The sequence below is a fragment of the Anabrus simplex genome, chromosome 3 (genome assembly GCF_040414725.1).
Source record: "Anabrus simplex isolate iqAnaSimp1 chromosome 3, ASM4041472v1, whole genome shotgun sequence".
NCBI classification, from domain to species: Eukaryota; Metazoa; Arthropoda; class Insecta; order Orthoptera; family Tettigoniidae; genus Anabrus; species Anabrus simplex.
In genome coordinates this window covers 220735109-220760377 of record NC_090267.1, presented here as the reverse complement: position 1 = coordinate 220760377, position 25269 = coordinate 220735109, and positions in this window count along the sequence as shown.

Here is a 25269-nt window from a genome sequence, read left to right as displayed (position 1 = left end):
ACGATGTTCAGTTTTACCTACAAACGCCATCGCAGAATTAGGTCCTACTTCAAAAGAAGTTCTACCGTTGCCTACAGATCAAATGTCTGCATGTAAATTAAATGTCAACAAGTGTTTTTTACAATATATACATGTAAGATACTGTAAACTCTCCAAACTTCTCGTAAAACGTTTACAGCTGCTAAGAGTCTATCACGATGCTGGTTACACACATTATAACGTAGACATTTTAGAAATAGAGAAATAATTGCGTCGTGTGGTTATTATTAAGTAATAGACCTTGAAAGCGATTACACCTATAAGTTATCATTCTTTACAGTATAGTACCTAAACACCTCCCTATATATTACTCGTACTTCCACTAATCCTAAGCCTTCCTTCTGTAACATACATTACAATAATCTTACAAAATATTTAGTAACCCCTTCAGGGTGTTACCTCCGCTTCTAGATTTAGAGCCAGTCTCAAGCCTAGATAAAGGAGGAGAGGCATACTAATTTTAAGACAAGTTCACATATAAAGACTTTAGAGCCTCTAGTAAATTTTGCTATCAGAATTCCTGATAAGTACTGGAACCCATGTACTTCTGCGTGAACCGAGCCCTCATTGTTCTCAAAAACTAAATTACTGCGTCTCAACGACGCTACTGAGTAGCGCGAAATGTTTTAGGTTCTGAACACGAAGTTTTAATATCTAAGTGATATAAAAAAGTAGTGTTAGCTAATATAAGTTTCAAAAGTTCAAATATATAAGCTCGAAATATTAGAATAAAAAATTCAGTGTTCCAAACATTAAAAAACCAACAGCGCATTACGCATCAGCCCACACGCTAACGTCTTTAACTCTACAGCCACTCAGCTTCAAGACCTTGAAGTAGCTTTCTAAAGGTATATCTCTTTAAATAGAGAACATGCTTTGAGCCATACACTATCTTCCTAGTCCCATACGACCATCTTGTTTCAAGTTCACCTCTGAGCCCTAGAACATATCTCATGCCCTTTATCCCTTTGTCTCCAATGCCGTTGTCTTCTCTTTGCCGTATTGACCTTTAGCCCGTTTGCCATTTTCCCTTTCGCCCTTTATCCCTTTAGCCCTTTTTGTATTTTTTCCCTTTTGCCCCTTTGCCATTTAGACCTTTTGCCCTTCTGCCTTTTTGCCCTTTAGCAATTCAGCCTTTTTTCCGGTTTGCTCTTTTGACATTTAGCCCTATTGCCATTTATCCCATTTGACTTTATGCGGTAGCTCAGTTTGAAGACCTAACGTCACTTTCAGGTACTATGGATACAGCATATGTATGTAGCCTTAAATCATCTTCCTATTCCATGTGTAGCCACCATCTTGTTCCGAGTTCACCATCCTACGTTATGATCCTATGAACAAAGCATACGTATTAAGCCTTACAATATCTTCCCAGTCCGATATATGGCCACAATCTTGTTCCTAGTTCAGCTTGCAAGGTTAAGACACCTTTGAATAAAGCACATGTATTAAGATTTACGCCTTCTCTCTAGTCCCTTGTGTAGGCGCCATCTTGTTCCTAGTTCAGCTCCAAGCCCCTGCGGGTGCTTCCCATCGTTACGCCCCTATGAATGAAGCACATGTATTAAGCCTTACACCATCTCCCTAGTCCTATTAGTATAACGTGTAGCCACTAAGCTCGTGTAGGGAAAGGCAACCGGTTAGGTTAACACAAGGATAGCGTGTGATTAAGCCTAAACTTTTATGTGGTTAGTCCGGTTATGGAACTTAAATTCTGTTAAGTTAAGCTTACACTCAAATGCGGGTAGGCAGGGAGGGTAGGTTCAGCTTCGAGCCCCAAAGATGCTCCCCAAATTTTACGCCTGAAAGAATAATGTATATGTATTAAGCCTTATACTTTCCCCCTAGCCCAATGTGCAACTGCCATCTTATTCCCAGTATAGCTCTAAGCCTCAGAAGTCACCTTCCGACATTATGCCCCTATGAATTAAGCATACATATTAAGCCTTATAGACGCCTCTTGTTCCAAATTCAGCTCCAAGCTCTCTTAAGTAGCTTAAGCCTTACACCATCTCCCTAGTCCCATGTGCAGCCACCATCTTTTTCTCAGTTCAGCTATGAGCCCCCAAGGGCTCCTTCCGACATTACGCGCCTATGAAAATGTGAACGTGTTAAATTTTATAACGGCTATCTTATTTCAAGTTCAGCTCCAAGCTCCCTTAAGTCGCTCTCCAATGTTACGCCCCTATGAATTATAGCCGCCATCTTGTTCCATTTCAGCTCCAAGTCCGGGGAGGTTAAGTTAGGTTAACGCGTGGTCAGTGGAAGATTAAGCCTGCACCTTTAGCCAGGGTGTAGGGAAGGGCAACCGGTTAAGTTAACGTCTGGTCAGCGAGAGGTTAAGCCTACACTCATAGCTATTAATATCATGTAAGGTCAATCCAACACTATTATGCGATTAGCGTCGGCATCGAACTTAGGTCTGTGAGGTTAACGCCCTTAAGCCTTGTGTCGAATCCGTGATCTGTGAGTTTATGCCTAGACACGTCATGGCTGATAGGTTCAGATTGCACTCTTACCGAAAATCACGTTGGCTCTTAGATTAAGCTTACGCTCTTGGACATCGAACTTGGATTAACAGACCATACACACATACATACATACATACATACATACATACATACATACATACATACATACATACATACATACATGCAAGCATACATATTAATTTTGTATATATTGATGAATATTTGTACAAGGCATTATTTGGTGCACATATATGAATTCAATAATGATGATGATGATGATGATATTTTGGCGATTATGTCTTCCGTATCTGAAAAGATGTTAAGACATCGGTAATATTCATGAACGAGCAGACGTATTAATTAATGAGATTAAAGTTTGAATGAATGAATGAATGCTAGTTGTTTTACGTCGCACCGACACAGATAGGTCTTACGGCGACGATGGGAATGGAAAGGGCTAGGAGTGGGAAGGAAGCGGCCGTGGCCTTAATTAAGGTAAGCCCCAGCATTTGACTGGTGTGAAAATGGGAAACCATGGAAAACCATATTCAGGGCTGCCGACAGTGGTGTTCGAACATACCATCTCCCGAATACTGGATACTGGCCACATTAAAGTTTAACCAAAGGTAAATTTGAATGCTATTAAATGTTACGTATATTGAGAATATCATTATACAGTTTTGAGAGGTTAATGAACATTAACATTTAAATATTTGTTGATCATGTACCCAAATTTGATTATAATCAATTCATTATTTATTGGTATATTTTTTAATTGGTTGACATTTAATTTAATTGAACCACTTCTTCTTAATGTGTTGACAACTGATCATTTTCAGCAGTGAGTTGTGGTAGATTTGTTATAGTTGTTTTTGTTGCTTCAATATAGGTAAATAATGTAAAAGAAATTTATTATTGCTGTTGTTGGTTTCTCGATTCGTCCTAATCGTTGTATAATATATAGACATTTGCCATTGTCTTTCCTCAAGTAATGGAAAACAAATTCTTTATTTAATTTATGTATAATTAATTTAAGTATTCATTTCTTCCTTTCCACATATATTTAGTATAATCCTTAGTGATACCAGGAAAAGGGATTTCAGTCACCTGAAAAATTTTGACGATACTAAATTGGAATTATAATGTTTAACCATGGATTTAGTTGAATACTGATATTAATATAATGTGTTAATTTATTGTTCACGGATTATTTTCGGCATTTCAGTTATTATTTGACTAATGTCGCTATACTTTCAGGGCATCAAACGAGGAAGCTTTAGGAACTAACACAGTAATATTATTTGAGTCTCAAAATTATTTACAAATGACAGTCATTCTTTTGAAATTATGATTCACGTTAAAAGTTAATTCTTATGAATTTAGGAATGTAAGCTTAATCATTACCTTTAAATAAATATTTTATCCAAGTATATGCATGTGTTGGTAATTTTTTAAATGCCATAATCATAAAACATAATTAATCCCTAAATAGGGTTACCTAAAAACCTGTTCGCAGTTAGGAGAAATTTTCAAAAACCGATATGAAATACAATAGCCCTGGGATGAGTCTTGTGCGACTTTTCTTCTGAACTAGCATGGAGATGGAATCTACGAACTTTGGATATGCAACCGACGAGGTATAAGACAATAATATAGTAATATTAATATATTCAACAATATATGAAATATTATTGTTGTTCTTATTGTAATACAAGTTACTAACATTTTCTATGAATTTCGGAGAGACAGATGAGCAGGAACTACATCCCACAGGAGTTCTTTTACTGCCCGTAAGTCTAATGACACGACGCTGACGTATTTGAGCACCTTCAAATACCACCGGAATGATCCGGGTTCGAACCCACAACTTGAGATCAGGAAGCCAGTGCTGTACAGTCTGGGGCCCGCAGTTCAGCATATCTACTACTACTACTTCTACTTCTCTTATTGAAGTTTCTTCGTTCTCACTAGAAACATCAGTGCCGCTCATCTCCTCAGCTAGAGACTTAGAAAGGTTTGCCGAAATTCTCGAATGGTAATTCCACTGCTGTTTCTCATATGCAAACCTCGGTCATCAGGGTGGAGTTGAACGTGAGTAGTCAAGCAGTATTCTCCTCACACTGCTAGAATTACTACTTGGTAATAAGAAATATTTGCCCCCGCAAGGAAATACTGTTGTCGACTGCTCCGTTACATTGGAGATATTTCTCTCCCGAGAACAGAACATGGAAAAAGTTTCAGGCACTAATAACTCACGAAGGTGAGATCTTTGTGAACTGATATGCTGCTGGAACTTTTTTCCGTAGTTCCCTTGTCCTAAGTCAACACGGCCAGGTCGTGTTATCGCGCCATCAAAGCGCCCAGTACTTCAAAGGAGCATGCTGGCCCGTGGTCTCTACGGTTGCTCGCTACACTGCTTTCAAAAGACACAGCAGAGTCTACACTTCGTGAGAAGGAAACATTTTCATTTTCGACCTGGAGGCCACATGGGGTGATAGTTTCCGTGCTCATGTTTCTCTTGCGTACCTTATTACATGCAGATGCTGTGTCATAAAACAAATACCTAAATAACTAAAAATGACACCATTTCATATATATGGGAACGGTTTCGACCCTTGTATACGGTCATCTTCAGCCATGTAATTTAAAATCGGCAAATTAATAAAAGTATACAAAACATGTAAAATCTACAGAAAACACATCCAAAGACATTAAAAAACTTTAAAATACTACATACACAGAGCTTGAAAGCATTTCAAATCATTATGTGTCAGCCGATAAAAACTTCGTCAAATCGTTTATGTTAACTTATTTGAAAGTCCCTTACGAATCGTTGTCATAAAAGCACATTTCGTACCACATTTAATCACTGCGTATATTTCCAGCTTGATATGACTCTACTAAAATGCTCATTGATTACACTTTTACATTTCTTTCATTTTGGAGTGTCCTTAGTAAAGTGATCATATTCGAAACGGTCAGGAGGATACATTTGTACCTCCCAATCTAATTGCATCATCTTTCATTTTAACCAAAATCCCTGGATACATGTTACTGCTATATATGGGATATATTTTTTACAATCCAAAGCATCAACAGTCATTTTATCAATATCAATTTAAGAAGACAAATCATGGTAGAGCTAAGCTCTGTACCTTAAGGCTGTACCTTAATTAAGGCCACGGACGCTTCCTTCCAACTCCTAGGGCGTTCCTATCCCATCGTCGCTATAAGACTTATCTGTGTCGGTGCGAAGTAAAGCCAGTAGCAAAAAAAGTACACACACACACACATCTATATCCTATGTCTAAGAGGGGTTATGGGTTTAGATCCGGAAACAAAATTATTCAACCTTCCAAAACCGTTTGACGTACGAAGTTGTAATTTTACAAGAAGATTGTTGTTTTATTCCCTAGGTGTCGTATATCATATACATGAAAATATTTCTCTCGCAAGGTTTTTAGATTCTGTTGACTCTGAAAGTCACAATATGTATATTGTTACGAATATAAAACTCCAACTGTTTCATTACTCTAATTTATTTCAGGATGGCCTAATAAATGCACACACACATATGTAACAATTGTACCCAGTTACGAATGGCCACATACTAATTACCAGTCTAATTACAAATCTCTCTTCTGTACACACACCCGGGAGTCCTGGCCGGTTGCTACCTGGGAATGTCTATAATCCTTACTTTCTCTCCCCCAAAGTCCAGTCATCTCCTACAGCCACTGTGCGTAGACAGCTGGATTTGAACCCAGCGCCCCTGGCTATACAATACACGACGACTGTTCGACTCCAATGATAGTCCGGTACTTCACACAGTCACATGAAGTGAACTACAATCAGCAACTGTTCAACAGTATCCAACAGCAGGGCGATACTCACAACAGCGAATATTAACACACGTCCAGTTACCCTCACACTCACGACGACTGCTTCAATCGCTGATTCACGGCGGTCCTCAATCCACAGAAGTACACACACAGTACTCCTAAGGCAGTACACAGTCTTTCGTTCTGTCGCCTCCAGTTACATACTCACTGGCTTCTCCGACACTACAACCACAGCTCCTAGTTCAGACCTCGGTGGGACACTAGCCACAGCCAACACCTCTCTCGCCCTCAGCCCAGCCACCGAAGCCCAACTCACTGAGTGTCACAATGGCTCCACCTCGGAGCCCAACTGTCGCTCACTCTAACACTGATTCCCACACGGAGTCCAACTCTGACTGACTCTCCGGTTTTTTTTTATACGGGGGCCCCCGTAGCCCGCTCCCCCGCCGTGACCATCGACTCAATCTACATGGCCTCCGACATGCTATTAATTTCTAAGTAGAAAAGAGATAGCTGGGTAGAGTGGGAAGTGATACAAGGAGTATCTGCCTGTTTCTCCGGGGCTCGTCTCCCTATTTTTATAGCTCGCGTAATTTGACTCATAAATTTCACTATGTCACTGGAGGCAGAACATTCCCGTTGAATCTCCAAGGAACTTGCAGCTAAGCCGGCCGCCGAGGTCAACACACGGAAAGGCCGACCCCACGTCGTCTTAGTCACCAGCCCCTTCCTGAAAATACTGAAAGGAGCAACCATGGGATTGGCACGTAACAATATAAATAAAATAAGAGTTCTGTCTGTACATTGATCAGAATTTGAAAAGAATGGTATTTCTGTATCGGCCATACCACAGTAACAGGGAAATGCACTTTTCTTACTTTCCCGTAATATCTATGTCTGTCTGTCTGTACACGCGTCACGAGAAAACGGCTGAAGAGAATTTAATGAAAATCGGTACGTAAAGTTGGGGGGATGAGCCACTACAATCTAGGCTGTAAATCATTTTATTCACGCTGAGTAAATGTTAGTTTAGGGGTAGTTGTAAAATATATTTCTCATATATTTACATTATTAGTGTTCCTATCGATAAATACCACATAGCCAAAGCTCTATAGAATTAAATTCCCGATCATTTATGTCTTATACATTTTTACCGTACCGGCTATAATAATACAGATATTCATGAAGCTGTATTTTTGTTGCTAAGTCCATATTATTGCCAGTCACGAGAAAATGGTTCAACAGAATTTAATGAAAATCGGTATACAGAGTCGAGGAATAAGAAACTACAGTATAAGCTGTAAACCATTATACTCATCCTGGATGAAATAGTAGTTTAGGGGAAGGCGCCTAAAATTCATTTTTTAATACCTATATTATTGGTCCTACCGAAAAGTACTACATAACGAAAGTTATAGAGAATACAATTTCCGATCATTTGTGTTTTATTCAGTTTTACCGTACCGAATATAAGAGTGGTATTTCAGAGTCGGAAAGAAAGTCAATGTGAAGGCCTACAATATCGAAAGCGCATAAAGCATTGATCAAAAATAACTTTATATTGACCAGTGTTTGTTGTGATGTTTTTTGTCCCTTATGGAGCCACTCAACTCCGATAGATGGGATTACTACTGCGTAACGAGTATAACAGCCTGACTGACTATTGGTGGGAAATGCCCGGGAAGTTAGGAGGGGTTTCTCCTCTGGCTTGGAGGAAAAAATTGCCTCCATGTCAGATAGATTTTTACGCCGCCAGTGTACTGAATTGAGATCTTCCGACTCATCGGGTACTCCTATTAAAATATGAGTAAATGGGCATAGTTGTTGCCCTGGGACTCTACACTATTCGTCCCTCCCTCCTTCACCTTCACGCCCCCTGCCCCCGAAATTAAAGTGTTCACGACTCACGGCTGTCTGCGGCCTGGTCATTCCAGCTTTGGAACTTTGGACTGTTAGATCAGAATCGTATTACTGTTCGTTTGAGAAAAAGTGTGGTTTTTAATTTGATCGAGTATTTCATATGATAGCATTGCTTTTAATCGCGACATTACTACTGGCGTCATTGTACTGATCTATGTTGATTTCAGTTGGGAAAACCACTAAGGCAGTCTTTCTGAGGATGTAAAATGGCAGGTGGGGAGTGAGTGTGTGCCATTATAATGAAAACTCCCCAACTTAATTGTGATTGATGGTAGGCAAGAGGGCCTACCTTTACAATGAAAATTCCCTAACCCAGTCTTCACATAAGATAAGATGTTTGGTGACTTCCTCATCGCATTTTTAGGGCAACGTTAAGAGCTATGTAATGTAATACAGTCTAGCTCACAACTTGTACACTACCTAATCTAGAACTCTGTATACAATGTAGAATTCAGTAGCGAAGCACGGGTACATCAGCTACTTAATTATAAAACCGTTTCACGTAAGAACTTAAAATGTTACATGAAGTATGGTCTACAATGTCCTAGTTCAATGAAAAATATATATTAAAACATTTTACTCCTCCAACAGGACATTAATTCTTCCATTACTGTTCGACGTACGAAGTGAAAAGTTCACAGGTTGGTCATTTCTACGCCCTAGATGATAAATAAGATGACGTTTTTAAGTATTCCAATTCCATATCGTTCAAATGAGTGTTAGGTCCGAAAATCATTTCTCCAAAACCGCTTCACGAACGAACTGAGGTTGTGTAACAGTCTCAATAAACAAAGGACTCTCCAAAATTTCGCACTTTGAAATTTAAATTTCTGTTTACAACTGAAGCAAAGCACGGATATCTTGCTACTAGCAGTTACCCGCGGCTTCGCTCGCGTGGATTTCGTAATTTGTTAAATGTAATTCTTCCACGGTACTGTACTAAGACATTATACGAAAATCCCTAAAGTTTATAAACTCACCGAAAAAATTTCACTTGCTCCAGAAACTCTTTGTACGCCACGTTCGTGGTTTTTGCCTTTTAGGGCTAAGATGACCATGCGACATAGAACTGTACATGTGAAAAATAGTATTCTCTCATGTCGAAATCATCCCCAGCACGTATCTTTATTTTTGAAAGAGATTCCAAATACCTATTTCCAAGTCTGTAACATCTTCAGTTTTTGAGATATAAGTATTCCCATAAAAATAATTCAACCTATTTATCAGTCCTTCTCCCACCCCTACCCCCACCTAAGTGGATTTTCCGAAAGCTAAGAAATACATGTTTCTTTATTTTCAAAGGAGATTCCAAACACCAGTTTCCACTTCTGTAACATCACCAGTTTTAGAGATATAAGTATCCTCATAAAAAGAATTCAACTTCTTCTTCTTCACTTCTAACCATCCCTCTCCGCTTTTAAGTTCGTATTCCTAAAACAATAAATACGTGTTTGTTTGTTTTTAATGGAGATTAAAAATACCAACTTTCACGATTGTAAATCTTTTTATGTGATTTAAGTGTCCTCATAAACAAAATCCAACTCCTTCTTTACTTATTTGCAACCCCAGCCCCACCTTAAGTCGATTTTTCGAAAACAAAAAAATACGCGTTCCTTTATTTTTAAATGAGATTACAAATACCAATTTTCACGTCTGTAATATTAGTTTTTTAGATAAAAGTATCTTCATACAAATAGTTCAACTAAATTTTCTATTTTTCAACCACCTTCCTTAAGTAATTTCCCGCAAAAAAGAGTACATTTTCTTTATTTCTAAAGGAGATTCCACATACCAACTTTTACGTTTATAATATATATAGTGTTTGAGGTATAAGTACCCTCATACAAAGAATTTAACGAATTTTTCAGTTCATTCTCCCCTCTTAAGTGGGTTTTACGAAAAAAAAAAGAATACGTGCTTCTCTACTATGATAGAAGATTCCAAATACCAATTACCATGACTGTAACATCTTCAGTTATTGAGATATATGTATCCTCATAAAGAGAATTCAACTCGTTCTTTCACCCCCACCCCCAAGCTGACTTTCCCCCCAAAATCTGTGTTTCTCTATATTTAAAGGAGATTCCACGTCTGCAGGATCTTTAGGGTTTGAGATAAAAGCATCCTAGTACAGAGAATTCAACTAATTTTTCTAATTCTTCGCACCCCTCCTTAAGAGGATTTTCCGAAAACAAAGAAATATGTATTTTTATTTTTAAAGGAGACTGCAGATACCAATTTTCACCTCTAAACAAAAAATACGTGTTTCTTTATTTTTAAAGGAGATTCCAAATACCTATTTTCATGTCTGTAACATCTTTAGTCCCTGTTAAGAATGTGTGAAATATCGCTCACAGGGTCGATTGGTGCATGAATTTCAGTGGGCTTGGCGGACTAATATGTAATATCAACTTCTGGTCCAATGAGGAAAGCAACGGGAAACTAACTCACTCCTCATTTTCCTAGTATGCCTCTTCAGTGACATCTAGGCTATCTACGACAGCCGTTGGTGGACCTGAGGAGGATCAAACCAGCCTTCGGGCTGAATACTCAACATACATACAAAAAATAAATTTTCATGAACGTAATCGTAAAATCGTACATATGAGGAACTTAAGTTTTCCCAAGTGATACAAAGTGAGAAACAATTGTACATCTACAGTAAATGTGTAGAATGTACCGACTATTGTATTTCTAGAGCTACTAGTAAGTTACCATTTACTTGCCCAGGAGCCTCTTATCGGTACACTCTGAGTTTGACCGGGTCAGAGGTTTTTATCTTGATCTGAGGTCTGGTTCGAGGTGCACTCAGCAGTCCACGTGAGAACAATTGAGGAGCTCTATGAAGGGGAGTTAGCGGCCCCTGTCTAGAAAGCTAAGGATAACGGCTGAGAGTGTTCGTTAGGTTGACCAACCGTCGTTTCGTAACATGCAGGCATTCCGACCGAGCAGCTGTCGCTTGGAAGATCACGGCTCATCAGGGTTGTAGTGCCATGGAGTTTGTTTTACCAGTAACATATATTTTTCACTCATTAATGAAACCTTTGAAGCTGTGTGGCATCTTTGAATGAACACTCAATTTAATGAAGTATTTCAGCACCTTATAATAGACTATCTACCAGAAAGTACGTAGGCACCTGTCCACAATGTTTGTCCGGTGGTTAGCACCTCGTAGTGCCACCTCTTACGGCAATGACAGCAGGCACCCTGTACGGCGTGCTCTCCACTAGTGTGTGCAGGACATCAACTGGGATCCGTCCTCTTGCAGCAATTCCGAAAGTTGGACAATGGATTTTGACCGCTCTGCCTGAGACTTGACCTGACGGTCCAATTCGTCCTGGAGATGTGCTATTGGATTGAAGTCGGGACTCTGGGTGGGCCCGTGCAATCGGCGAACACTGTTGTCGGCTATCCACTGTATAGTAGTCCCCAAAACATGGCAATCTAGCACTGTCATCCTCGAAGTCCATTCGGTGAAAAGAGCATTTCATTATTTAGAATGTTACAATATGCCTGTATATTCATGCTGCCACGGACAATCTCCAGCGGTCTCACGCTGAAGTACGAGAAACAGCCCCACTCCATCATCATATTGCACTGACTCGTCAACTTTTACCTTTTCCGTTAAAATCAAACGCACGAATTAAGTAACTGTCCTAAATGCCGTCCCATGAGTAAACATATGAACTTGGTAACCAAGCATTCAAACATGGCGCGGCTCATACGATGTCACAGCGCGCTACACCAGGTTGCCAACTTAGACACTTAGGTCCGACTAGTGCCTGCATGGGTTAGGTCCGGCTAGTGACAATAACATTATTATTATTAAAAGAAAAGCGCACAACGTGCAAAAACAGTTTTTGTACAGATGGTCGACTATGCTAATGCCATTCTTATTATTGAGGTTGTCCTCATTTTGCAGTTTTGTGCATGGTATCTTTCACAACGGTCGTTGCACAGGTTACATATACAGTCTTTGTTCGGCTGGTGGAAGTTTTTGTTCGGCAGAATCTGTGGTGAAATCCATGAGTGGCGTAACGTATAATTACGTGCCGCAGCTCGTAATTTGCTTGCTTCCACTCTTCCGTCATTATGGCGTCCGTGGAATAGAAGTCGCACCAAATAGCATTTTGTTTCTCGTTTAAAGTTTGGCGTGCATTCTCGTAGGGTTTGGTGTTTGGTAGACAAAACTGTGTTTTGATATCGACAATGAAGTAGTCCTCTTGGGTTAGAACATATGTTAACCTTGAAGGGGCTGACTTCCCAATGCCTAGAATTCTCTTGAGATATCGGGCCTTGGCTTTTTCTATTGTCATCAGATCCCTGATTGTGAGTTTTTCCCAGATGATGCTAATCCCATAGGTTGCTATTGGTAATATGGCTGTCCTGAACAGTACCATTGCTGTACCCAATGATATTTCTTGAGGTTGTTGAATGTTGTAGATGGCTTTTATTGCTGCGGCTGCTCTTTCTTTGACGTGGATATTGTAGGATGATAGAGTAGTTTGGAGGGTGACTCCAAGGTACTTGAATTTCGGCACTACGTCTAGAGGTTTGTTGTGCATGGTTATTGTATTTTTAGGTGCATGTTTTACTCCTTTCCTAAAGGTCATTTGTTTGGTTGTGTTATGGTTTATTTGCTAACCGTTCCTTTCTGCCCATGATGTGAGCCTATTGGGGACCTCTTGGAGCTTTTCTATGTTTTCTTAGCCTATTGCCATATCATCTGCGTAAAGTATAAGCAATGCTGAAGTATCTGTGATTATTTCTGTGATCTCTGCTGTCATGATGTTGAATAAAATTGGGCTTATTGGGTTACCTTGTAGGACTCCGTTTGTTTGGGTTACGTTTTTGGATAGGGTTATGTTGTCTGATATTTGGACATAGTTATATTTGAGGATATTCGAGATTATGATTGCTATCGGATGTTTAACTCCTATTAGGTAAATGAGTTTCCGGACGAGTGTTGCTCTATCAACAAGGTCAAAAGCCAAGGTGGGTGGTGGGCGCGGCCCACAGGCCTCTAGTATGCCCTGGAACAGTATGGTCTCCTGCGTGCAGTGCGATGACTTACGGTCACATCAGAAAATCACCCACCCTGCCAATTCTGCTACCTGAGGAGAGAGTTGCTGACCCTTTACGCCAAACTTAGCTTTTTCTTAGACTGATGCTTTCACGGTCCGTATTTCTAGACATAATAGATTTTGGTATTTTTCCGTGTTAAGAAAACAAGGTGAAAGAGAGTCTCACACATGTGTTCTTATGCTGAGCCCCAATTTTAGAACGCCACCCAGCCTGCCTCTCCCCCCCCCCCACCCGCCTGCTCCGGGAATTCTGGGGATGTTTTATATTCTAGGAATCCTAAGAGTATCAAGTTCTCCGGTACCAAGTTTTAATTTTTAGGAAGGCCGGAAGTGCAAATCATGTCTATTTTTATTTTTTATTTTTGTGCAGATCGCTTCTGATCTGAGTTCCATTTAATAGTATCCTTAATATCTCGAACATTCCCTTTAACATTTTCTCGGGGTTTGATGATGAAACTTAATTCGGACTTTCAAAGTTTTACACTCATGAAAACCATAGGTCATCGCTTTGGAAAATGTATGGGACTGGGAGAAAGAAATGCTTACACGTGCATTTTTACACTGACAACCAAATTTGAAAAGCTTCCATTCTGTCTCCTCGGGGAATTTTGGGAGTGTTCAATTTTTCTAGGGATCGTGAGGTCATCAGCTTCTCTAGTACCAAGTTTCCTGCAAGTGCCTCATTAATTCACGTCTATTTTGAGCTTTATACCTGCACCGTATATATACGATATATTATTAGGCCTATACACACAGATCTCTCCAACCCGACTTCCGTACGCCCCAGTTTCGCACGGGAGCAGTTACGAATTTAAGGCAAAAGGTTACTTTTTTACAGAGGACGTAAAAGATTTACTTGTATACAACATTATACGTTCTTCGTCCAGTAATGAACACGAAAAAGATTATGATTCGATGTAACATGTGGAAGAGACACGTAAAGCTGTCCATGAGAAAACATTCACCACTGAGGTCAATTCCAGCTACGCTTTACCCTGTGCCAAATCCGACTCATGTCGGGAATTGGATTTGTTTCAAATCAAAAGGCAAACGTGGAGGAATCATAAGGATTGTCGGTATTAAGACCGTTTCTCCCGTATAATAGAATGCTGAATTAGTAGCTCCAATAAACCGTTTTTTTAAATTTTCACTATCAGTCGCCGTCGACGGGTTAGGTTTAGTACAATTGTAGCAGTACCGTCATATAGTGGAGATGCGCATCGGCAGAAAAAACAAAGCACACCTTACTTAATGAGGGTCAATCATAGTAATGTTATTGCATATCGGTTTTATGGGCTTAGGACATTTTGGACCATCTAATTTTATTTAAAAAATGATATGTTAAGCAAACATTTGAGGTCTAAGGACAAAATTAGAATGTTACTTATATATAGTTGAAATCCCCTACGAAAAGTGACATAGAAGACGCATTAAATATTTATCCTTCTGTTAAACTTCACTCCTCTGCAACAATGCTCAGATCAAAAAAGTATAATCTACAATCCACAAATATCTACATAAATTACAACGAATGCCACAAAATATGACAAACGCTATTTGCAAGTCAATTTAATAATAATAATAACAATCATAATGTTATTTGCTTTACGTTCCACTAACTACTCTTACGGTTTTCGGAGACGCCGAGGTGCCGGAAGAGTTTTTTATGTGCCAGTAAATCTACCGACACGAGGCTGGCGTATTTGAGCACCTTCAAATACCACCGGACTAAGCCGGGATCGAACCTGGCAAATTGGGGTCTGAAGGCCAACGCCTCAACCGTCTGAACAACTCAGCCCGGCTACTAAGTTCAACACTAATCATTAGTGATTATTATTTTATTTTGAGTTGGAGGTAACGTAATAGAATGTTCATGAACGTGAGGGTTTCCTTCGAAGATCATCCTAAAATTTTATTACCATGACCCAATCACGTGTGACTGAAGCTTTGGAATAATCGCTTGTAAAATTCATGTAATTTTATCTAGAATTAATGGTTGAAAAATCCATAATTGTAGAAGTGTTATCCGAAAGTCAATTAAGAAAATCATCCAAATGATCGTAAAATATGTACACGACTCAACATGTATAAATATTACGTTTAAATGAATTCAATTAACGCGAGGTCTTTGATTTTTAAGTATGATTTTTATTATTACAACGCTGGCTTCTGAAAATGTTACAATGAGCTTCGATAATGTTGCACAGCTCTACTGTCGTGTACATCACCAGATAATTACAATACCATAATCACACTACAAGGACATTTGAAATGGAAAGTTATCTGAATATTTAATAGAATTACTTCCATTACCACTACAAAAAACATTTATAGAGATAGTAACTCTTACAGAATTGTACATATTTCTGCCTCGTTCCTCCTGGTTTCCTTATCGTTCCATTTTGCAGTTCCCGGGCGTCTCCATTGAAGTCAGGACTTCGAATACATGACAAGCAACTCTCTATTTCGAATACGATGGTAGCAGAAGCACTGTATGGTCCGAATCTTGTTGATTAGGAACTTATCCTGACCACGGTGATAAGTCTTGTAGAATTTTAAGTTTCCACCTGCAACTAAAATAATCTTCTAAGCACTTGTGTTGATTATGTGTTCCAACGTCGGCCGTCTGTTGGGAAGGGTTCTTAACTTTCTGCCCGAAGAACGACAAAATAAAGAGAACGTGAACTGTGTGGCAAAGACACTCATCAATATATATATACATTTTTACAATTTGTTCAACGTCGCACCGACACAGATAAGTCTTATGGCGACGATGGGATAGGAAAGGTTTAGGAGTTGGAAGAAAGCGGCTTAGACCTTAATTAAACTACAGCCTCAGAATTTGCCTGATGTGAAAATGGGAAAGCAAGGAAAACCATCTTCAGGGCTGCCAGCAGTGGGGCTCGAACCTATTAATCTCCCGGATGCAAGCTCATGGCTGCCCGCCCCTAACCGAATGGCCAACTCACCCGGTACAGTCATTAATTCCGCTTAAGATGACATAGAAGGGAATCGAAAGAGTATTGATTATTATTAATGACACCATTTCGAAGCTTCCGGACTATTATCTCGTAATTCCACTTATCTTCTTTATTAATCACTGACAATAGTTCTGTCACAATTTCAGAAGGAATACACATTTCCTTCCTGTTCGTAATACCTGTTGACCATGATCTTCCCCAGAGCTCGTATTCGTAGCAGTTCCAAAGCACTGACAAGGCAAGTATGACACTCGCACCTTCTCACACGTACAGTATATTGAATTTGTGCCAGACTCAGTACTGCTGTGCATGGCACCTGGCATATATCTTCAGGGTTGGCGCTCTATAGGCGGCCTGCGAGTCCATGAGAAAGTGGCTCTACAGAATATGAAGACGATGACAAATATACAGCTCCCGAATCTGATGAACTAACCAATGAATGTTAAAATCCCCGACTCGGCCGCGTATAGAACCTGGGACCCCGTAGACCAAAGACCAGCATGCTAAACATTCAGCCGTGGATTCGGATGTTTGACATGTAATTTAATTCTAAACCCTGCACTTATTTTCCTTTTCTGATAAGATTGATAGTTTTCCCGTTATTTTGCATTATATTTGGTAAAACATGCACCAAACAGTGTAAAAGCTTTTCTGAAAATTTGTTAAATTTGAAGTGATAATGAACTTCAACTAAGCTGTAGGAAATTAATTCGCAGGATCAATTTTGAATAGGATAAACCTTTCAGGCAGAGTAGACATTTGTGTGTTTTCCAGTCGTATATTTTCCTCTGACTTGCTTCTCATTTTCTTCCTCTACCTGGTCCCCTTAAAAAACAGTGTAATAGTAAGTAGCCGATATGCTATTCCAGGTCATTCCTATGTGTGAAATTCAATTAGGGTGCATTAAGTCGTTCACACGTAATAGTTCCACAACATCTAAACTCATTTACGCATTCATTACATCAGTAGGGATTTACTGGTAGTGCTCCTTCCTCGTTGTCATTTGAAGTTAATTAATAATTTTAATTTCGTGAGGCTATTTATAGCCGAGTGCAGCCCTTGTAAGGCAGACCCTCCGATGAGGGTGGGCGGCATCTGCCATGTGTAGGTAACTGCATGTTATTGTGGTGGAGGATAGTGTTATGTGTGGTGTGTGAGTTCTAGGGATGTTGGGGACAGCACAAACAATTAAGGTTAAAATCCCCGACCCGGCCGGGAATCGAACCCGGGACCCTCTGAACCGAAGGCCAGTACGCTGACCATTCAGCCAACGAGTCGGACATTTGATGTTAAATCACCAGATGAATTAAGGTTAGAAATAGTGTCTGTTGATATTCACAAACACCCAGTAATCGAAATATGCACATTTGCTACTGAAACTTTGCAAGATAAATGTCGATTGCATTTCTATCGCCGTCCGTTTCTCACAAACATGATTTAATTGGGAAAGTTTTCTCTAACAGTGACACATAACTACGAAGCTCGGCAAATTCACCAAATTTCTAACAGTGTGTACTTCATTTCATTGAGAGTGACAGTTATTGAGTTCCTTTGGTATATGACTCGCTTTGAACTCCATGACACCCTCCACCTCAACCTCCCGTGCTCGAATATCATTTATCACACATTCAATACATCTGGAGGTTCTCAGGCTAACTTTGTTCGCTAAATTAGAAATGACATTCCAGTGCACGTCTTATCGATCACTGTCCGTTACTTTCCTCATAGAGGACCTTCTTTATCCTCAACGATATTAGTTGAGCGTCGTGCCTCTATCGTACTCTGTATGGCCCAATTGTTTATAACTCGCCTTCTGAAATCAAAGATAAGAAATCGAGACCTTCTACTTAAGAAATTAGAGGAGCTTGAATACAAGACAGCCACCTGGATAATTTGAAGGTCGCGACTGAAACCCCTGGTGATCCGTATGTGCACCTGTCTCCGAAGAGATAACTGGTATGTGTGGTACAGATGCCGGAGTGTCCTTAGCGCTTGTCTGTCTGTCTTTTTGTGTGTGTTTTCAGTTTAAGATTGTGTAGTAGTTTAGATGTAGTTCGTTGTTATGTTCTTATAGTTTATGTGGTGTAATGTGCTTGAGGTGTGTTTTCGAAATATGTGCATGTGGCCAGGGGAGCCGTTATTCTATTGTGTGGCAGACACAGTAAAATTCGTGTAACGGTGTGGTAGTACCGGACGATGACCAGTCCAGGTACTGACCACGCCTGATGTTGCTTTAGAGAACGCAACGGCCTCACCGTAGTATTCATCGCAATTTATTACTTGTGTATGAAAATTAACCTTTCTAAGAATAAATGTATGTCAGTACGTAAGAAATCCAAGAGAACTGAATGTCAGATTGGAAATACAAAGCAAGAACAGGTAGATAATTTTAAATATTTAGGATTCGAGTTCTTCCAGGATGGTTGTGTAGTAAGTGAGATTGATTCGAGGTGCAGTAATGAAATGGTGCCGGAACTGTCCGTGGACATGTTCGGCTTGCCAGGTGCAGGTCTTTTGATTTGACTCCCGTAAGCGAACTGCGCGTCGTGATGAGTATGAAATGATGATGAAGACGATACCTACACCCAGTCCACGTGCCAGCGAAATTAGCCAATTATGGTTAAAATTCTCGATCCTGCCCGGAATCGAACCCGCGTTCCCTGTGACCAAACGAGAGAACGCTAACCATTTAGCCATGGAGCCGGACCGAGGTGCAGTAAAGCTAACGTAGTGAACTCGCAGTTGCGATCAACAGTATTCTGTAAGAAAGAAGTCAGTTCCCGGACGAAACTATAGGACTGTTTTCAGACCAACTGTACTTCACGGGAGTGAAATCAGGGTGGATTCAGGATATCTTATTCATAAGCTAGAAGTAACATACATGAAAGGTGCGAGAATGATGGCTGGTAAAAACAGGTGGGAATAATGGCAGGAGGGTACTCAGAATGAGGAAATAAAGGCTAAGTTAGGAATGAATGGATGAAGCTGTTCGCATAAACCGACTTCGGGGGTGGAGTCACGTGAGGCAAATTGAGGAGGATAGGTTACGTAGGAGAATAATGGACTCTCTTATGGAGGGTAAGAGGGGTAGAGGGAGACCATGACCACGATTAGACTCAGTTTCCATCGATTCAAAGATAAGATATATAGAATTAAATGAGGCCAAAGAACTAGTTACAAATAGAGGATTGTGGCCGCGATTAGTAAATTCACGGAGGCTTGCAGACTGAACTATGAAAGGTATAGCAGTTTATAATGAAGATGTATGTATGTATTTGTTGTGTGTGTCCTCCGCGCCTACAAGCTCCGCAGCCCGCCCGACATCGACGTTTCAAGAGACCACGAGGTGGACTGCACTGCTCTGACGTAATCGTATGTGACGTCAGCCAGCACTATAAATTGAGCAACGTTTCCGTCTCTCCAGGCACTCCCACAGTGTCCAACGACCAGACTACACCGCACGTCAGACACGGAGGTACCCCCTTAAATAAGTGTTCTGAACAGGTGGACTAATTCTGGCCGGGAGGTTTCACCTCAGGACATTGCCTCATGCATCCTGCCTCCCGTAGCGCCGTCGAGCCTCCTACCCTAGCATTCTGCTATTCTCACAAGTCCCCTTAAAGTTCTCCGGCTTCAATCGAAGCATTCTGCTATTTATGGACCTTAACGCAAGTTTCTTGCGAGTTCTACGCCTCCTACTAGCATTCTGCTAATGCGGAGTTTCTACAAGTTCCACTTGTCATTATACTAACTACGGATAGTTTTCAACTATCAAGGACATTCCTTCATCTGAGCAGACTATCTTATCAAGATAAGAACTGAATACGAACTGAATGTACATAGGAATATTAACTTCTATAAATGTAAATAGTTTTCAGACCCTCAGTCTACTACTTTATGTTAGCATTGAACGTGTGCAGCTCATTAAACTTCAAGACAAGTTTCGTTCTTCTTTGTGTACATATTGTATAAACATTTCCAAGCAATAAACTTTTTATGTTGTACCTTGTATATCAAGTTCCTTGTATACAACAGTATTAATTGTGTGTTTATTAAGTATTTGCGGATGGAATTTAGAAAAAGCAGCGTTTTGTTTGGCAGTTTTTGTAGCGTTTCTCCTCGGCTATGCCCGATGTCCCAATGCTTTGGTGAATTTAAGCAGTTGAGGAAGTGAGAACTTATTCCGTGATGTCTTAGTGTGGACGTGGATGGTCCTACTTTTACACGGTGGGATGGGGTGTCTGGTTAGGCCTGTTGAACGGGGTATTGGTATGTTAGGGGTCAATAGAAGATTTTTTTTTTTTGCTAGGGGCTTTACGTCGCACCGACACAGATAGGTCTTATGGCGACGATGGGATAGGATAGGCCTAGGAGTTGGAAGGAAGCGGCCGTGGCCTAAATTAAGGTACAGCCCCAGCATTTGCCTGGTGTGAAAATGGGAAACCACGGTAAACCATCTTCAGGGCTGCTGACAGTGGGATTCGAACCCCCTATCTCCCGGATGCAAGCTCACAGCCGCACGCCTCTACGCTCACGGCCAACTCGCCCGGTCAATAGAAGGTTTAGTGTTAGTATTGTGTGGAGGAGGGTAGTAGTATTTTGATTGGGTGGGAAGGAATAGTTCGGCGATTTTTTTTTTTTTTGCTGTTAGCTTTACGTCGCGCCGACTCAGATATAGCGACGATGGGAGAGGAAATGGCTAGGACTGGGAAGGAAGTGGCCGTGGTAATTAAGGTACATCCCCAGCATTTTGCTGGTGTGAAAATGGGAAACCACGAAAAACCATCTTGAGGGCTGCCGACAGTGGGGTTCGAACGCACTATCTCCCGAATACTGAATACTGGCCGCACTTAAGTGACTGCAGCTATCGAGCTCGGTGTTTTGCGAATAAACACCATTCTGGCTCTCATATGGTAAGTAAGTAAGTAAGTAATTCGTCTTTATTCGTGGCGAAGTTAGGGCTCAAGGCCCTCTCTTACACTTAACCACAATATTTAAAATGAGTAACGTACATATAATATTTAAATAAACAGATCTTTTAAAATAATATGGTACTAATAGAACATTTTGAGATTGTAATAAAAAAACTATTATAGAATGGACAACACTACAATCTAAGTGTACATGATAATAAATATAAAACTAACACTAGTGATAATAAGAGACGGAAACACAGAAGAAAAAAAAACCTATAACTAGCAAATATATTTCTAATTTTTATGAATATATGCTCATTCACGCACTCATTCACACTACACACATCGAAAGTCAGCTAGAGGTATTCAGAAAGTGATTTCGGCAATCCATCTTAAATCTCCTACGAGAACGCAAATCCCTAATGGTAGCAGGTAGGGTATTCCACAGCCTCGCGGCAGTGACTACAAAGGAGCAGTTGTAGGTCCTGGAGTGACTGAGAGATATTGTTAAACAGGAGCCAGATCGTGTATCGTGGTTATGATAGGAGGAGAGGTAATTAAATTTTGAAGAGAGATAATTCGGTACACCTGTGTTTAGAACTCCATGCAGAAGAGACAACATGTGGAGACTGCGACGCTCATGAACACGAAGCCATGACAACTCCCTGTAATAAGGTGAAATGTGAGAACCATATCGCAGCTTAAATATGAATCGAATACAGGTGTTTAAACTCCGTTCAAGCATCTTGTTACTGTCTTGAGATATGTCCGTAAGTACAGTGTCGCAGTAGTCTAGAATTGGTAAGATTAGGGATTTTACCAGTTGTATTTTAAGATTTTTTGGAAATATAGTAGAGTAGCGTTTGAGAGGAAAAAGGGATTTCTGCACTTTACGGCATGTATTTGTCACTTGTTCATTCCAGTTGAGGGTCTCAGTCATTATAACGCCTAAGTTTCTCACTGACGTACAATAGGGCACAATGGTCGTTAGAAGTAAATGTAAACCTCATGATGAGAAGTGTCGTTAAGAGGTATTACAATCTTTCTGCACATAATACCTTTCCTTTTTCCTAGTTTTTACTAGTTTGGTGGATGGTCATTCTGCCAGTCAGTTATACGCTCACATCCCAAAAGTCGTGGCATAGTAGTATTTGAGGGTAATAGTGGGTGGCGCCACCGTACCGTGCGTCTTGAAAATACCCAGACCTGTATCAGATGTGATCTGACATCTCGAGAGTGAACGTAAACTCCGTCTATGCTGGTCGTAGCAAGGCGACGTGAATTACCGTCTTTAGAACGGAGCTCGATAGTTGGGGCCAGATGAATGGAATATCCCATTGTTGAAGTCAAGCGGTCATTTAACATTCCTCGATCGACAGTGTCGTGTGTGTATCGGAAATACCTTATGGGGGCATTACCAGCCACAGTGGCTGAGCACGGATGCTTAATGATCACAAGTAGCGGTGTCTACCTAGAATTGTCCGTGGTAATTGGCAAGCTGTCCACATCTGTGGTGTAGCGGTTGGTGTGATAAGCTGCCACACTCCGAGGCCCGAGGTTCGTTTTCCGGCTGTGCCACGAAATTCAAAAAGTGGTAAGACGGCTGTTACTGGGTCCATTCAGCCTCGGGAGGTAAGCTGAGTAGAGGGGGTTCGATTCCCTCTTCAGCCATCCTCGAAGTGGTTTTCCGTGGTTTCCCACTTCACGCGAATGTCCAGGTGGTACCCAACTTAAGGGCACAGCCGCTTCCTTCCCTCTTCCCTGTCTATCCTTTCCAATTTTTCCACCCCCTCCCCCTCAAGACCCCTGTTCCAAGTAGCAGGTGAGGTCGCCTGGGCGAGGTACTGGTCATCCTCCCCAGTTGTATGCGCCGACCCAAAATCTCCCGCTCCTGGACACTACCCTTGAGGCGGTAGAGGTAGGATCCCTCGCTGAGTCCAATAGAAAAACCAACCCTGGAGGGTAAATGGATTAAGAAAGAGAGAAAGGAAGAAAGAAAGAACGAAAGAAAGAAAAAGAAAATAGGCAAGCTACACTGGCTGAAATCACATTCTACATTCCATACAGGAATTTCAACACGTATATCCTGCAGGCCAGTACCGTGTATTTTAATGTCAGCAGAAGAAAATCCACCAGAGTGCCCTTGTTAACATCACGACTCCGGCCCATCGTCACATGTGACATACTATCTGGAAAAAGTACCGTGGAGGTAAGATATCCCTCGCACCCCTAGGGGAGGGGTTGGCATATAGAACATAATCGAAAACGACCGATATTATTAGTGAGATGAATTGTTACAATCTGGATGCCATTTAAGTCCAAGTTCAGCCTACAATTGCATCGGGGTTGAGAAGTGGTGTAATAGAAAATGTCCAAATTGAACGAGATTACTGTTTAATCCGCAGTTTTTGGTGTCCTTACGCTGATTGATGACAGTCCCAGTGACAATTGTAATCCTGTACTGTACCGGTAACGGCGGTAGAAAACTAAGTCCCCGTAATAGAAATTTTAAAACTTACGCGTTACGCTCCGGACCGTCTACGAAAGACTGACTGGACGGCGAGCAACAGCTGTGTGCGTGTGACGTAGAGAGCGGGTGACGTCACAGCATGTCTCGCCGCGATACAGAGCCTAGACTGATGTGGAATGTTCTTCGAGTTTCTATGGGTAATAACTTTCCCCACAATAATAATTAAACAAATTTAACAACATCACCATGTAACCCGATCCCTTATCTATGTTCCTGCCGTGTCTCACGTAAATCTGGCATGAGGCGATGAAGTTATGGAACGAGATGTGAAGGCCCAGATCAGATATAAATACAGTACTGCTTCGCTCAGCAGGGCAGTGTGTGGCCAGAGTGTGTATGTGCACGCTAGGCAGTGGAGTTCATACAGTCGGTTCGCGAGGACCGTGATCTAGCGTGAAGCGGCTATCAATCTTCGAGTCCGTGGACTTTAACCCAATCGCGTCGAATATGGACTTGTACGGATTTCTTTATACTGTGAGTGACAAACTTTTACTCCGACGGGACGTGATATAAATTGTGCTTCGTCTGAACATTATCAAGTGACTGTTATTCTACACGAGTGTCTAAGACTTGAAAATGTTTTCGAGTGCTCGTAATTTGAAGTTTCATGTTATGGACAGGACTTAGAACAATTTGCTCCTTACAGAGTACTAAATACTTCAAGTTTATGAGACTGTGTTTTAATCCAGATTTACTCGATTGCAAGCATGACTACGTCAATAATTTGCCATTTCATGAACTGTGTAAATATTTGTTGGTCATGAACTGTAAACTGTGCATGTGTGAACTGTGCATTTCAATTCTACTAAACAGCACCTTTCAATTGTACGAACATTCAGTTTTACGAACAGTCGAACCGAGGACTGTCAATACTCGATTAATTTCGTCTTTTGATTTCATGTTATTATCAATACGTGAATGAGTTCGAATTCACGAGTGAAACATCTTTATTTTCGAATCCAGTTAAATTACGTTGAACAGTGCTTCAAAGAACTAAGTCGTGCGGCATTACTTTACATTATACCAAGTGCCACAAACTTCAAGTGACTCTGTTAAAATTCGACAATAAGTTTCGTGTGGACTTTTATTTTTATGAATATTAAACTTACATACCCATTCGAGTTTAGTGGCCTTCTTTTCATTTAACACGGGACAAAATTTAGTGACATTTCACCGTATGATAAACTTTCAAAAATACATTTTTTTTGTGTTTGAACATTGTCAAAGCCATTGATAAACTTTCCTCTCATCTGTGCAGAAGCAATCTTTGCATTAACTCGCCCCAAGGCTTAACGATGTTCATTCACGTTCATCATTCACGAGGACAACCTCAACGCCCTTCATCAGCACCGTATGGATCTTCAAGACGTCGATGGATCTTCTAGAACTTCCATCGGGGGAGGAATGGTGGTTCACTGGTATGAGAAGAGGAGGAGCTGCCGGAATCCAAGGACATTGCCAGCCTTAGGACGAGGAACATTTTCTA